This window comes from Protopterus annectens, chromosome 1.part1 (assembly GCF_019279795.1).
Source record: "Protopterus annectens isolate FY-2018-M chromosome 1.part1, PAN1.0, whole genome shotgun sequence".
Lineage (NCBI taxonomy): Eukaryota > Metazoa > Chordata > Ceratodontiformes > Protopteridae > Protopterus > Protopterus annectens.
Window position 1 is genome coordinate 1,320,632,069 of NC_056726.1, and position 13,421 is coordinate 1,320,645,489.

The window sequence follows — 13,421 nt, forward strand, 5'->3', positions numbered from 1 at the left end:
AACCGGGAATGGCTGTTCGTTAGGCAGAAGCTCTAACCACTACACTATTGCTGTGCTGCTTCATTTGCATATATATTCCTTGTTATCCTCAGTCTTTTCAGCTGCTTTAACCGTAGCTAAGCGATGGGCAAACCCACGCACCTATGGTTAAAGGGTTTCTTCCTTTTATTTAAATGTACTGTTGCTGTTGAACACGTGGGGACTGTTGGTGGGGATATGCGGACACTTATGAGCAGTCTCGCTCATTTATTTACACATTCTTCTGTTCTACTTTGCAGGGGCGTGTTTATTCAGAGAGCTCTGCTCTCAGACATGTCCCCTGCACTCATCCACGCTCCATGTAGCATTAGGAATTCAGGCAGTGTGCCTTCATTAATATGCATGGCGCACTACCGTCCTCCTCTTAAACTAACCACCCTCTCCACCCGCTCCCACCACTGTATTTTTTTCCTTTTCCTTACAAACTTCCAAACATTTTAATTCTTATGCTTGTAAGCTCTATTCAACATACTGCTGCAATATTTTCTACTTGATGTGAAAAATTCCTTATGACTCTTACTGTGCTACATTCTTTTTGTTGCTTTTTCAAGTGTAAATATTATTTACTGCTGCTTTTTCAAGTGTAAATACTTTTAGTATGTTATAATTCTTGTTGTATTTTTTTTTATCAATCCTTTCTTTTACCATGTAATGACATTTTTAATTTTTTCTATCTTGGTGGAGCGTTTCTCCCCGGGCCTCTACTGAAAATGGAAATATATCCAGCTAGACTAGCCCGGTTAACAAATGTAAAAATAAATAAATAAATAAAATAAAACTGCTGCTTCTGTGCAAGACTAGATTAGTCCTGCATGGAAGATTAGTAAATCCGGGGGAATATTTATAGAAAAACTTAATCTTGTTACATTAATAATATATTTAAAAAATTCAATCAATCATAATGGTATTCTTAATTTGAAAATGTCATTCAATTCACTATTACACTTTCATAATTGTGTTACTGACAGTTCCCCCATTTTAAAGATGTCTCAGTGGAAAAGGAATAATTTCATGAGTTGATGCACTTGTTTCAATGGTGGACAGTTAAAGTCAATTCAGACTTTAATATCAGAATTCAATTTCTGTCCACAAGACTGGATTTTGTTACAAAAAATTAGAAATCATGCTCAAGATAAAGTCTATGAGCTACTACTACATGCTCAAGATAAAATATTCCTAAAGTCTTTCTCTAACTTTCCATAAAAAATGACTTTACATCTGTATTATAAGAGCTATACAAAACTTTTATATGCTTCCTAGACAATCCAGGAATTCTTAAAGTGCCTAGCATAAGCTGAATGGCTGTGCCTGGAAAGGCCTTTCTCCTGTGAAGTGCCCATTTGCAAATCAGAAATGTTTGCCATGATGAAGTAAGACCTCATTAATAGCTAAATTGCATGTTTCTTCCTTTATAAACGCATTCTATGAACACCTTCAGGAATGCATGGATCATGCAATCCCAAATAAAACCAAGACCCAATCCTCCAAAGGTAGACGTCCTGTCTGGTGGACCCCAGCCATAAACAAACTATACAATAGAAGGAGGAAGCTACTACATGATACAGCAAAATCCCAAAAAGGAAAGGCATATCTGATCAGTATTAGCAAAAAACTACGGGCACTCATAAAATCGTCTAAGGCCAGCTTCGAGAGAAAAATTGCACAGGACACTAAGGATAATCACAAGGCTTTCTTTAGTTATGTTAGGAACCTGGGTGGGAATTCCCAGATATGCTCAGAATTAGTCCAAAATGACAAAAAATACACAGAACCCACAGACATTGCCAACATCCTAGCTGACAGGTTCAGCGCAAACTTCTCCCACCAAAAGGGCAAATATCTATCCCAGCAGAGTGCTGCCCCCCTGACATCTCAGATGCTCAGGTCAGAGGTGCCCTCTCCAAAGCAAAAAACACAGCATCAATGGGACCAGACGGTGTCCTGGACTGCGTCCTACATGAACTCCAAGAAGAGCTAAACCCAAATATAAAACTACTGTTCAATCTCAGCCTTACTACAGGATATGTACCCAAAGAGTGGCGTACAGCAACAGTGGTCCCTCTCCACAAAGGTGGTGCCTCAACAGATCCTGGAAACTATCACCCCATAAGCCTGACTAGCTTGGTCTGAAAAGCTATGGAAAGGATCATCATGGACCTCATAAATAAAGATATTGGGGACCTACAGACACTGGATCCTACCCAGTTCGGCTTTATTAAGGGCAGATCCTGCCTCTTAAACCTGGTTGATTTCTTTGAAACAGTCACCAAGGCTATTGACGAGGGGAAGGTGGTCCACACAGCCTACCTGGACCTCGCAAAAGCCTTCAATACAATACCCCACTCGGGCATTACAGATAAGCTCACCAGCTTAAATATAAACCCCTATGTCACTAGATGGGTTGCAAACTGGCTCAAGGACAGAACCCACATGGTTAGAATTGCTGGAGCCATGTCAGACTCCAAACCAGTTACAAGTGGCATCCCACAAGGCTCAGTCCTGGGACCTCTCTTGTTCGGTATATATTTCTCTGAGGTACAGGCCAACACAGAATGACTGTGGCTGATCAAGTTCGCAGATGACTGCAAACTGGGCGCCATAATCGACTCTCCAGCCAACACAAGCATCCTCCAAAAGGGCCTCATAGAAACAGACAACTGGTGCCAGAGCCATGGCCTCAGGCTAAATGCCAAAAAGTGTAAAGTCATCCCCTTTGGCAAAAACAAAGTGCCCATAAATTACCACATAGGTGGTAATCCATTAAGTACAGAAGAAGTAATTAGGGACCTGGGAACCCAAGTTGATAGCAATCTCTCATTTGACAACCACGTGGCCAAAGTGGTTAGAAAAACATTTTATATAGCCCACCTAATCATGAAGGGATTCACATCTAGATCAGGGGAGGTCATCGTGCCTCTTTACTCATCCCTCATCAGGCCCATAATTGAGTACAATGCCCCTTTTTGGATGTACCTTACCAGACACCTGCAGCAACTGGAAAGACACTAAAAGTACCTCACCAAGAGGATCAAAGGGCTCAAACAGATGCCATATGCTGCCTGGTTAAAGAAACTCCAGCTCTACTCAGTGGCATACCGCCTGCTCAGAGGCAATCTGTGCCTCACGTATAAAGCCATGTCCAACCCAGAATTAATGAACATGCTGCACCTCAGAAAATCCAAATCCCATCGAGCTACGCGCTTGAGAGACTTGAACCTCAGCACTGAAATAAATAGGACATGCTGGAGGGACAGATTCATAACCCAGAGGCTCCCTTCACTCTGGAATAAAATCCCAGTCCAGGTTAGGCAGAGTCCCTCATTGACTCTCTTCAAGAGGAATCTTGATGAGTGGATGGGTGCTCGTAGGTTTACCCCGGGTATCACTTCTGTGTCACTGTTAGACAGAGGCACAGTATACTAACCTCGAAAAAGGGCATAGCAAAATTAATTTAAATTGGGTGGCGAAAGCCAAACACACTCTGGCTAGGCTTATAAATGCCCTAGGGCAGATAGCCTAGTATGAACCTATGAACAGTACCTATCACAGTGTGCTGGTCATTGCTGATCTGTATATCATGGTGGTAACCTGCTGCTTGTGTAGGCAGTGGTATTCCTCCAGGTACTGTGTGTCTCTCTCTCACACACACACACACACACACACACACACACACACACACACACACACACACACACACACCACAGTCCTTGTGCATATTCCTATGCCCCTATCCCATTTGTCCTCTTGTTGTTCCTTCCACTCCTGTAATGGACTGTCATTATGTCATGCATCTATTAGGACACCTAGGGATTTAATATATCCCACCATCCCTTCAATCCCCATACTGCAATTGGTTATGGTATGGCACTTTATTCAGTGAGTCATACCCAGCATTCATGAGTTCTCCCATCTCCTGATCCCTGTTATGATGTTGGTGCCATTATGGTACTTCACTTTATCCTGGGTGCCTAGTGAATCCCCACACCCCCGATTCCATTACTACTGGTGATGACATTATGGCACTTCACTTTATCTCTGGTGTCCAATGCATCCTCCCACTCTCAAACCCTTCACTGCCACCGGTGCCATTACTGTACTTTATCCTTGATAGATCATAGATTAGTAATAGACTAACTGCCCTCATGGGCCATTTTAAGCCTAGCCAGTTATCCCATCTAAGAATCAAACCCTGCCCCTTGTGTTTCTAAGGCAAGCACCTTAACCATCACACCAACCTCCGACCCTTGATGTCTAGTGCATCCCCCACTCCCCAGTCTCCACTTTGCTGTCTGTGCCAATTTGTTAAAAATAATACCTTGTTTTTAATGGTTTTGCCCACCATGTTCATGTAAAGTGATTGAAGATGGACTTTTGGTCATATTTATTACTGCAATGTGGTGGTGATGGCCATGGTGCTCTACACAGCAAAATTATTTCATTAATTGCTTGGCTGTGTTGATGCCTTCCTGAAGGTTGTTCCTGGGAGAGAGAGAGATCACTTGACTAATTAGCATATGCCTCTCCCCCTGAGATGCCTAGTTAGCATTCAGCACAGCCACAAGGCTATCACTTTGTGATGTTGCACATCTTAGTGTTACAGGACCACACAGCACTATGTAAGGATGATGCTGCACAGTGCAGCACTGGGTAAGGATGGTTGCTGATGCTGGGAAAGGTTCCACAATCTGCACATCTCTGTGTACACTTTGCAGTAATTTAATGAATTAATCAGATTGAAAACAGCAGGAAAATTATCAGTTTTCTTTTATTTTGTTCATGGAAAATATCTTCCTTTCATCAAATGCAGTAGATGAAGGAGTCCTCCTTGTTCAACTTGAATATGCGCTCTCTGTCATAGCCACAGCCTCTAAAAAAATCTCATCCACTTTACAGTTCATTGGAAAAAAAGTCTGCCAATTCATTTCCAACTCCCACCTCAGGAACACCACTGCACCACTCTCTTCAAAGCCAGATGACTCCCAGTCTCCTACAAATTTGAGCTACCTTCAGGAATCTTCTTTTCAAATTACTTTGACCAGGTACCTTCCTACCTCTTGCTAATGAAATCCATAATGGAACCACCCCTACAACCTCCACAACTTTTCACAATCAACTCCCTCACTCCAGAGCGCCCAAAATTAAACTGCACCATACCAATCACTCCTGCATTCTTGTACCCAAACTCTGGCAATTTCTCCTACCCCCCCCCAAACTAAAAGAAATGTCTTTCTCACTTTCAGAGTACAACTCAAAACACACTTTCATTAAAAATCTGACTGCAAGTGTTTTTCCACTGGACATATCATCTAACTTGCCCTTCACCTAGATTACGTCCGATTTGACCCTTTGATCTCACCTGCTGCTTACCCACCATATTTACTACTAAAATGAATCTGTATTTGTTTTTCTACTCTTTTAATAATATTTGCTCATTGTCTTAATTGTCGGTTTGATTCTACTTTCTGTGATTACTCAATGTTTGTGAATTAGTTCTGTTTTATTTTACTATTTATTTTTTGTGTGTTTCTTCACCTGAGCTATGCCTGCAAATGGTCTGTTGTGATCAGTGTGCTACTATGGTTAGCAACCTTAATAAAAGAACAACAATAAAAATGATCAAAGTAAATAATAATAATAATAATAATAGTAATAATAATAATAGTTGTGGTTTGGGGATGACTAATCCAATAGTTGTTTTACTTTCGTTCCATTTATATGGTATTATGGAAAAATACCATAAAAAGGAAAGAGAAAGACAATTTGTAAGTATTCTTGAAAAAGATGCATATATATCTTTTGGCAAAAGGTAGGAAATTTTAAAACAGAGGAAAATATAGTGTAGGAAGAGTTTAAAATTATCAGAAGAAATGGTATGTAAATACAATGAAAAGATTGCATTATGTTAGCCTTTGGGAAGGTATAGACAAGAATATTAGTGAGGCAATTAAAAACAGAAAGATGAAATGCAAAATGGCAAGACATCTTATTGAGACCTATAATAAATAAGAACATATGCTGTATAAAGCAATATGTGAACAATTGGCTGAAAAGAAGAAACTACATGTCATATGTTCTTACAGTGTGACAGAGTTAAACATAAGGGGGAGTATGGGCAATGAGAACTGATAAGGGACTATTACAAATATTGAACAGCTAGATAGGAAATGGTTATTATGACAAAAAATGAAAATACTGATATGGCAAAAAGGGCAATATGTGGTGCATGGTAAATTTGGAAAGCAAAACCAAATTAAATATTATTTAATAAGGAACTGGTGTTATCAGATATATTGAAAAAATAAAAATGTGGTTGTGGTGGAATGGAGGAAATTCATTTCCTGATACATTTTTAGAATGAGCAAAATTATTAAGAATGAGAAATAAGAATATTCAAATGATTATGTGAAAACCAATTACTACATGAGATATGCAAATAATGTAGGTTATAAAATGTACTGGCTAAAAGGCAACACATGCAGTAGTGATAGCAGATGCCTTATCAGAGACTATAAAAGTGACCAGTGTTGTCCTACAAGTCTCAGTGCTGGAAACTCTTGTTTGACATTTACTTTTCTGATCTCCAGACTATGAAACAAGTTGTCTGGCTATGCAAGTTTGCAGATGATGGTAAACTGTGAATCATTGTCAAGTCCCTCTCTGACGCCAAAGCCCTTCAGCATGAACATATTTTTGTAAACGCCTGGTGCAGTACAATATTGCCACATTTAGGTTCATAGGTTGGTACTAGGCTATCGGCCCTAGGGCCTATACAAGCCTAGCCATAACAATCCCCTTGCTATTTCTTCCCACAGTATTTACTTCCCTGGACCCCTGTCTAGCAGGGCGACTGATGTGATCCCTGGGGTGAATTTCCTATCTTCCATCCAGTCATCAAGGTTCCTTTTGAAAAGGGCCAAAGAGGTGCTCTGCTTGACATGTATGGACAGTCTATTTCAGAGTCTGGGGAGTCTCTGGGTCAGGAGCCTATCCCTCCAGCATGTTTTGTTCATTGTGATGACAAGGTTTAGATCCCTGGAGCATTTTGTAAACATCCACTCCCCAGATTATGCAGAATAGACAATGTCACACTCCAAAATGAGAATGCTGTTATATATCTGGAACTTCTGTTGACAACTCCCTCTCCTTTGATCATAACAGCAGTTGCAAAGGAATATCATTGTCCCTGAAAACTGGCACCATTTTTGGATTCACCATGAAGCACATTATCTCTTTGTATATCCACACATCAAATAATCCCACAACTATCAGGATTAAGGATCTAAATTTTCAAGAGCAAATAAATAAAACATGGTAGTTCATTATGTAGCACATTTCCATGTCTGGAATAGACTCCTATGGCAAACCAAGGTGTTGTACATTATTTTCCCCTGAACAGGAACTGGATGATTGAAGGGTATTCACAAATTCATCCTTGGCTTCCTGGGCTACTCCTCCTTCAAAAGGGAGGTACAGTCTAAGGGTGGGTATTGGCAAGGTATAAATATTTGCAAGATGTACATGCCTTGCATTGACTATGATTTCTACATATGTGTCTATAATGTCTATGATTCCTACCTGAGGTGTTTATAATTTAATATGAATAATAAATTAAAGGGCACCTTCTCTTTTCAATAAATGTCATGGGATATTTTACATTCAGCTAAACTGTTAGCAACCCAGGCAGCTGGAGCTTTGGATTAATTTGTCTTTGAAAGGACAGCACACTCAGGAGTGCAACACCCGTTATGCTGCAATGTGGTGACACCACTGGAAAATTAATCCAGTTACTTGGAATGAGAGAACCCACAGCCTTCTAATTATTAACTGGCAGGCATATACATGACAAAATAAGATTATTGAATCAAAACTCTGTCATTCCAGTCTCTAATTATATACATTGTCAAGTTTCTATTGGTTGTTTGAGCATGCTACTTCATGTCATATTTCAGGAATGGAACAGTAGAATGTATAGTGCCAATTAATTAAACATATTTGACATTATGTTCAGTGCTTGCATGATGAGAAAGGTGCAACAAATGCATTTCACTTGTTGAATTTCTTCTACTTTTCTTGACAGACTTTAATTAATGCCTCTCACTTACATTCCTTTTACCATGCATACTGACTGATTTTTTTTCTTTTAATTAGGTAGAAATAACAATGTTTTCTATCAGATCTTTGCTGTATTTTGTAAATTAACTCTTGAAAAGAACTGAAATGTGGAGTCAGTCAAATGTTCTTACACTTTTATTTCTTTTGACCAAACAGGCTTTTAGAACAGTTATTGAAGTCGCAATGGCCAGTCAGAGATTGAAGGTGAGTAGTGGACATGCCAGGAACAGCACTTAAGCCTCAAGGGAGAAGAATACAAATGTGTCCGTTGTTGGCCATCACCTATTCATGACAAGATGGCTGCATTCATGTTTACAGACAGAAAGTGGTGCAGTTGCCAGATACCACAAGGAATTCACGTTCCTCAGAAACCATCTTGAACTCAGATCTACCTATTCAGAATACCTATTTTTCATTCTTATATTCCATTTCCAAGGATTTCTGTTTATACTGAATACTGATTGGTGAGCTTTAACTCCTTAGGATAGCGTTTCTTGTTACAGATAGAGAGATCAAAATTTCCATTCAGGAATACTTTCAGTTTAACCCTTATATAACTGTATGCTTGGGTAAGTGCCACAGGCATAATTTCACAATAAAATAAGAAAAAAATGAGAAACGGTCAGTTACCTACTGGCACTCACACAAACAACAACGTTTACTTTATTTTCTTGACTCAGATAAATAGTTGCCCTTCCAAGTTACTAAGAAATACCAGTGGATTTGGATTGCGTCAAGTTTTCACTGGGTGGCGGTGGTGATGTTGGCAGATTGCTTTCTGTAGCATCAGATTACAAAGAAAAACAATAAATAAATGCAAACTTTTAAATACGCAGAAGATCTATGACTTTCCTGGCTTTAACTGCAATTTTGTATTCATATCCTTCATTTTGGCCATGACAAAACAATGTATTTTCTCTGAAATATGCTGTAAAAAAGTGAGCATGCATGAATAAGTAATTCCATTGGAGTGACAGATTTCTTCATTCACTGCCAGTTAATGTAGGCCTTGGATGTTAGAAGACTGCAATGCTTCAGTTTTAAATCACTGAAGTACTTTATAAGAAACAAGACCAAACACAAAAGCAGCTTGTTTGCATAAACACACATATGTTCTAAATTTAACTTGACATTTCAGACAGCTTAGAATTAGGTTTGATTTACAGGAATGTGCTTCTTGCAAGCATAGCTTTTCAACTAAACAGGAAATATTACATTTTTAATAAAATGAAGTTTTGGATTCCATGGACACTGATAACTTTGAATTATGTTGAAGAGTTTTGCATTTGTTCCTTAATGGAAAGATAAAAAGCTGTTTAGTCCTCCAGAGGACCATTAAATCACAGAACATATAGACGCAATTCAGTGTACTTATCCAGTTTTAAGAAACAGCAATAAAGCAATAAAGAGAGGTCAATGTTCTGAGAAGTCGATAGCAATTAAAGAATATGTGAACTTAATGCATACAGAAGATTTGTAGTTGCATTTACGCTTCAGATTTTCTTCTCTGATATTTATTCAAAAAACAATTTGGATAGTGACATTATTTATACTAGAGATTTGTGTCGCTTGAGGAAGACAAGGCTGGAGTTGTGCTATACCTGGGTATATTTTAGGAAGAACAGCATAGGTAAAAGAGTATAACATAATGTTTCTGTAGTTAGAATGAAAATAAGCTGCAGAAAGAAGGTAAGCTATAATGAGCAAACAGAAGGATTTAAGTTCCGTGCAGTGCTGGTACAGGTAGCCCAGAGGTTAAATCTCTGTCTTATAGCTACTGGACCCAGTGTGTTCTCCTGACGTCTGATCCCTACCTGTGATACCAAAGGAGAAAGACTGGGAAATCCAAACATTTTAGAGTTTTAATTTTAGAGTTTCAAAATTACGAGATTCCAGGTCAGTTTGCTTTTTAGCATCCAAATAAGTGAAAGGGCAGAAGCAAAGTATTTAATACAAGTAATTACTTTTCAATACTCACAGAGTTGACTGTCTTTGCATTATTGACTGTGGGCATTAAGCAAAAGATCAAAATCATGTATAACTGCTCTTTCTATATTTACTGTATAATTAGAGTCATGGATAAATTACATCAGCTGAAATCATGTTGCATGCAATGCAGATGAAATGTTTTCTATGACCCCCACTTTGGTGTTACTGATATGCTTGGCTGCGTTCATGTGAAATAAAAATGAATGAAAAAAAAACACGATCCTTCACCTAAAGATTTCTTCAGGTCTTGCAATCACCCTGTCACTATGGTATGATAGTGCATTGCTCTGGCTACTCATTTAGGAGGACTGATGAACCATGTGACTCTTTGTTCAGCTGAGATGGCCAAATTTTGAGTTATACCATCACAATATGAAGTAAAAAGCTACCAGGTATAAATAAATTCATTCAGCTTGTCTCAAGACTCATTATAAGCTATCTGATGTACCGTGAGGAGTCATTTCAATACTTTCCCTAGCTAATCCCTTCATCTAGTCCTATCTCGCCACTTGTGTAGATAAATCCATTTTTAAACTGCTTGTCTTACTAAAGGCTGCATTGGTTGCAAATGGAACAGGACAGGACAGACAGATTTTCCTGTCCCTCAGCAAAATACCAAGAAAGATTCCAAGACAAATTAAAATATGTAACCTTCCAAGAAGGTGTTTTCACCGAGGTGCTAGAATTAAAACAGTTATATTTGAAGACTTGTGTTTCATTTGGATCCTGGTTGTTTACCTATCGAAGTGAGGTGTGGTGGTGTTGTTGTGTTATATAAAATATTCAATCTGTCCAGTATTTCCTGGGTCTACTGTAAGGCATTCTTCAAGTGGACTGTGCCTGATATGCTTCCTTAAATAGGGACCTAACAGGTGCCCAACCTATTTCAATTGAGACCTCTTAAAATAGTAATGTCTATACTATATCAGATTGCCTAACTCATCACTCTTTTGAAAGAATGTCATTTCTGCATCTTGTATTCACAAACTTAGTTTTTAGTAACTATAAAGTTAGTGATGATAAGTGGGCGTTGGTACATAAATTTACAAGTAATTTTATAACCTCGTCCTATATGAGTCATCACTTGCTGTACAACCATGGTCTGGTGCAATGTGTGTTGTATTGTTTATGCTACAGGACTCTGTTGGTCATTGCATTTTTACCTCCCTACCACAATTTTAAATAAGACAGCAAGATACTTTATTTCCACCACTTGTATGGTGTCTGCTTCCATCTCATTTGGGGAGAACAGCAGTCTTTACTAGGAGATGACGATAACTTAAAATTTTAGTTCTTTTTTTTTTTTCATTCCACTCACTTCAGACTCAGTAGTGAATTGATACTGTACCTATCAGAGACTATAGTCACTCAAAACCAAGAGAACAGCAACTGCAAACAGCAAAGATCCAATTATTGCTTCTCCAAACTGATTACTTTCCAAAAACTAGCTTTTTCATGATATATCATCCTTGACATTCATAAACAGGAAGACAGACAAGACATGCTCTATGTAGAGTCTTGTGGCCATCTTGAATGCATCTGACTTTATGCAAAGAATGAGAACACAACTTTCACTCTGCAAGTACAGAGACAAAATAGCACACAATAGTAGCCCTAAATCTTATGCTGTTGCAATATATTCCATAATATATTCCAGGGTGCAGAGTTCTATGCCATTATAGTTCAACAAAATATATACAAACAAGATGTTCAGGATCTCGCCAATACATGTGTGGACAAATAGATGATGTAGTGTTTCAAAGTCAGGTTGAAACCTGTTCTTCTACTTTTGAGTTAGTCTCAGCTATAAGATGAAGTTTCCTTTCCAACACACTTGGTTGAGAAGCATGATTCCTTTGTAGTTTGCATGCATCCTCCTCTTTTCTTCCAGTATTTAGAAATGGGTACCACCAGCCGCCAGGCCAGAGGTTCTTCTTTGTCTATCATGCAATAATGAAAATGTGTTTTAATCAAAACAAACCAACAGTATCCATTAGCTTTTATATTTCTAGTCAGATCTCATCTGCTCTCACAGCATTGTCCCTTTAGAACTGTTTCATTACTGCAGTGATCTCACGTATAGAAATGTCCAGCTTACATCAGGCACATCCACCTTGCTATGCAGTTTTTCAAAATGTTCTTTCCACCTCCTGCCAGTGTCCCCAGTGAAGGTCAACTTTTCTTCATTCTACCAGAGATCAGTTATTTGTTGATTTTATTTTATTTTACTTAACCTTTGTTGTCATGGTTAGTGTCATTAGTCCAGTGTCCTCTTTTAAGGGAAGTGTCAAGGTGGTATTTACACTACTAGGGGAAATTGGCCATGGCACCAGAGAACTTCCACTACTTTTCGTTGCTGTGAGTGGGACTCATTTTGTAGGAGCACTTCCTGTTTCTGCTTCAGGTACAGAGGTGGCCTGGAGAAACAGGGAGGCATAAGAAGAGAGAGAAGGAAATGATGGAGAGGTGAGAGAAATGGAGGAGAAAGCAAATGTTATGACCAGAGTATGTGTGCAGGATTCTGAGGAGCTGTTCCAAAGAAATCTGTTTAATAGAGACAAGTCAGCAAGTGATGGATATATAATTACAACCCTCCAGTTGGGAGAATTGTAGGATGATTTACTTAAAAAAATGGTGATGCAGAGTGAGCCAGAAAATGAAGGAGACGTTTTGTCGGGGGGGGGGGGGGCATTATGGAGAAAATACAAAAGGATGATGGAGAGAAAATCCTGAAGAACAGTTTTGAGATGGAAAAGAAAACATATGCAGAGAATGTAAAAGAAGGCAGAAGGAGAGTAGCAGAAAAGAAGGCAGAAGAAATGAAAAACAGAGGTACGTGGAAAGTATTCAAAGTTAGAAAGACAAAGAAATGGATAGGTATGAAGTATGGAACAATTAAATAGCTCCTTTGGGTGTAAACGCACATGAAGTAAGAGCATTTATACTTATTAATAAAGATATATTTTGTGAAATTATATTTGGGACTGTTTTTTTCAATGGAAAATTTGTTTCGAGAATATGAAAAAAGGAAAGACTGTAATACATAGAATCTTTATGTAATAAAAACATTTAACATGCAAACAAAAAATAAAATGCTTGTACAATTTTGAGCAAAGACAGAAAGACAGAATGTGAAAGGGCATTTGAAAACTTCATGTAAAGAAGTACAGGACATTGCAAAAGTTTATGACAAAAGGGGTTTGTGGACTGATGTCTGGGATTGTAATACTGTCTTACAAACAGAAAGAGAAAAAATTATATATATATATATATATATATAT

At 38.4% G+C, this 13,421-nt stretch overlaps 1 long non-coding RNA gene across 2 annotated transcripts in view; it reads left to right on the forward strand.

Moving 5' to 3' along the window:
- The window catches only part of LOC122810239, a 531,132-nt gene extending 520,809 nt beyond the window's left edge, over positions 1 to 10,323 (forward strand). For both annotated transcript variants that reach the window (XR_006366069.1, XR_006366070.1), the window contains one exon: positions 8,308 to 10,323. This is a non-coding gene — a long non-coding RNA (uncharacterized LOC122810239). The remainder of the gene's footprint in view (positions 1 to 8,307) is intronic.
- The last annotated feature ends 3,098 nt before the right edge of the window (positions 10,324 to 13,421 follow it).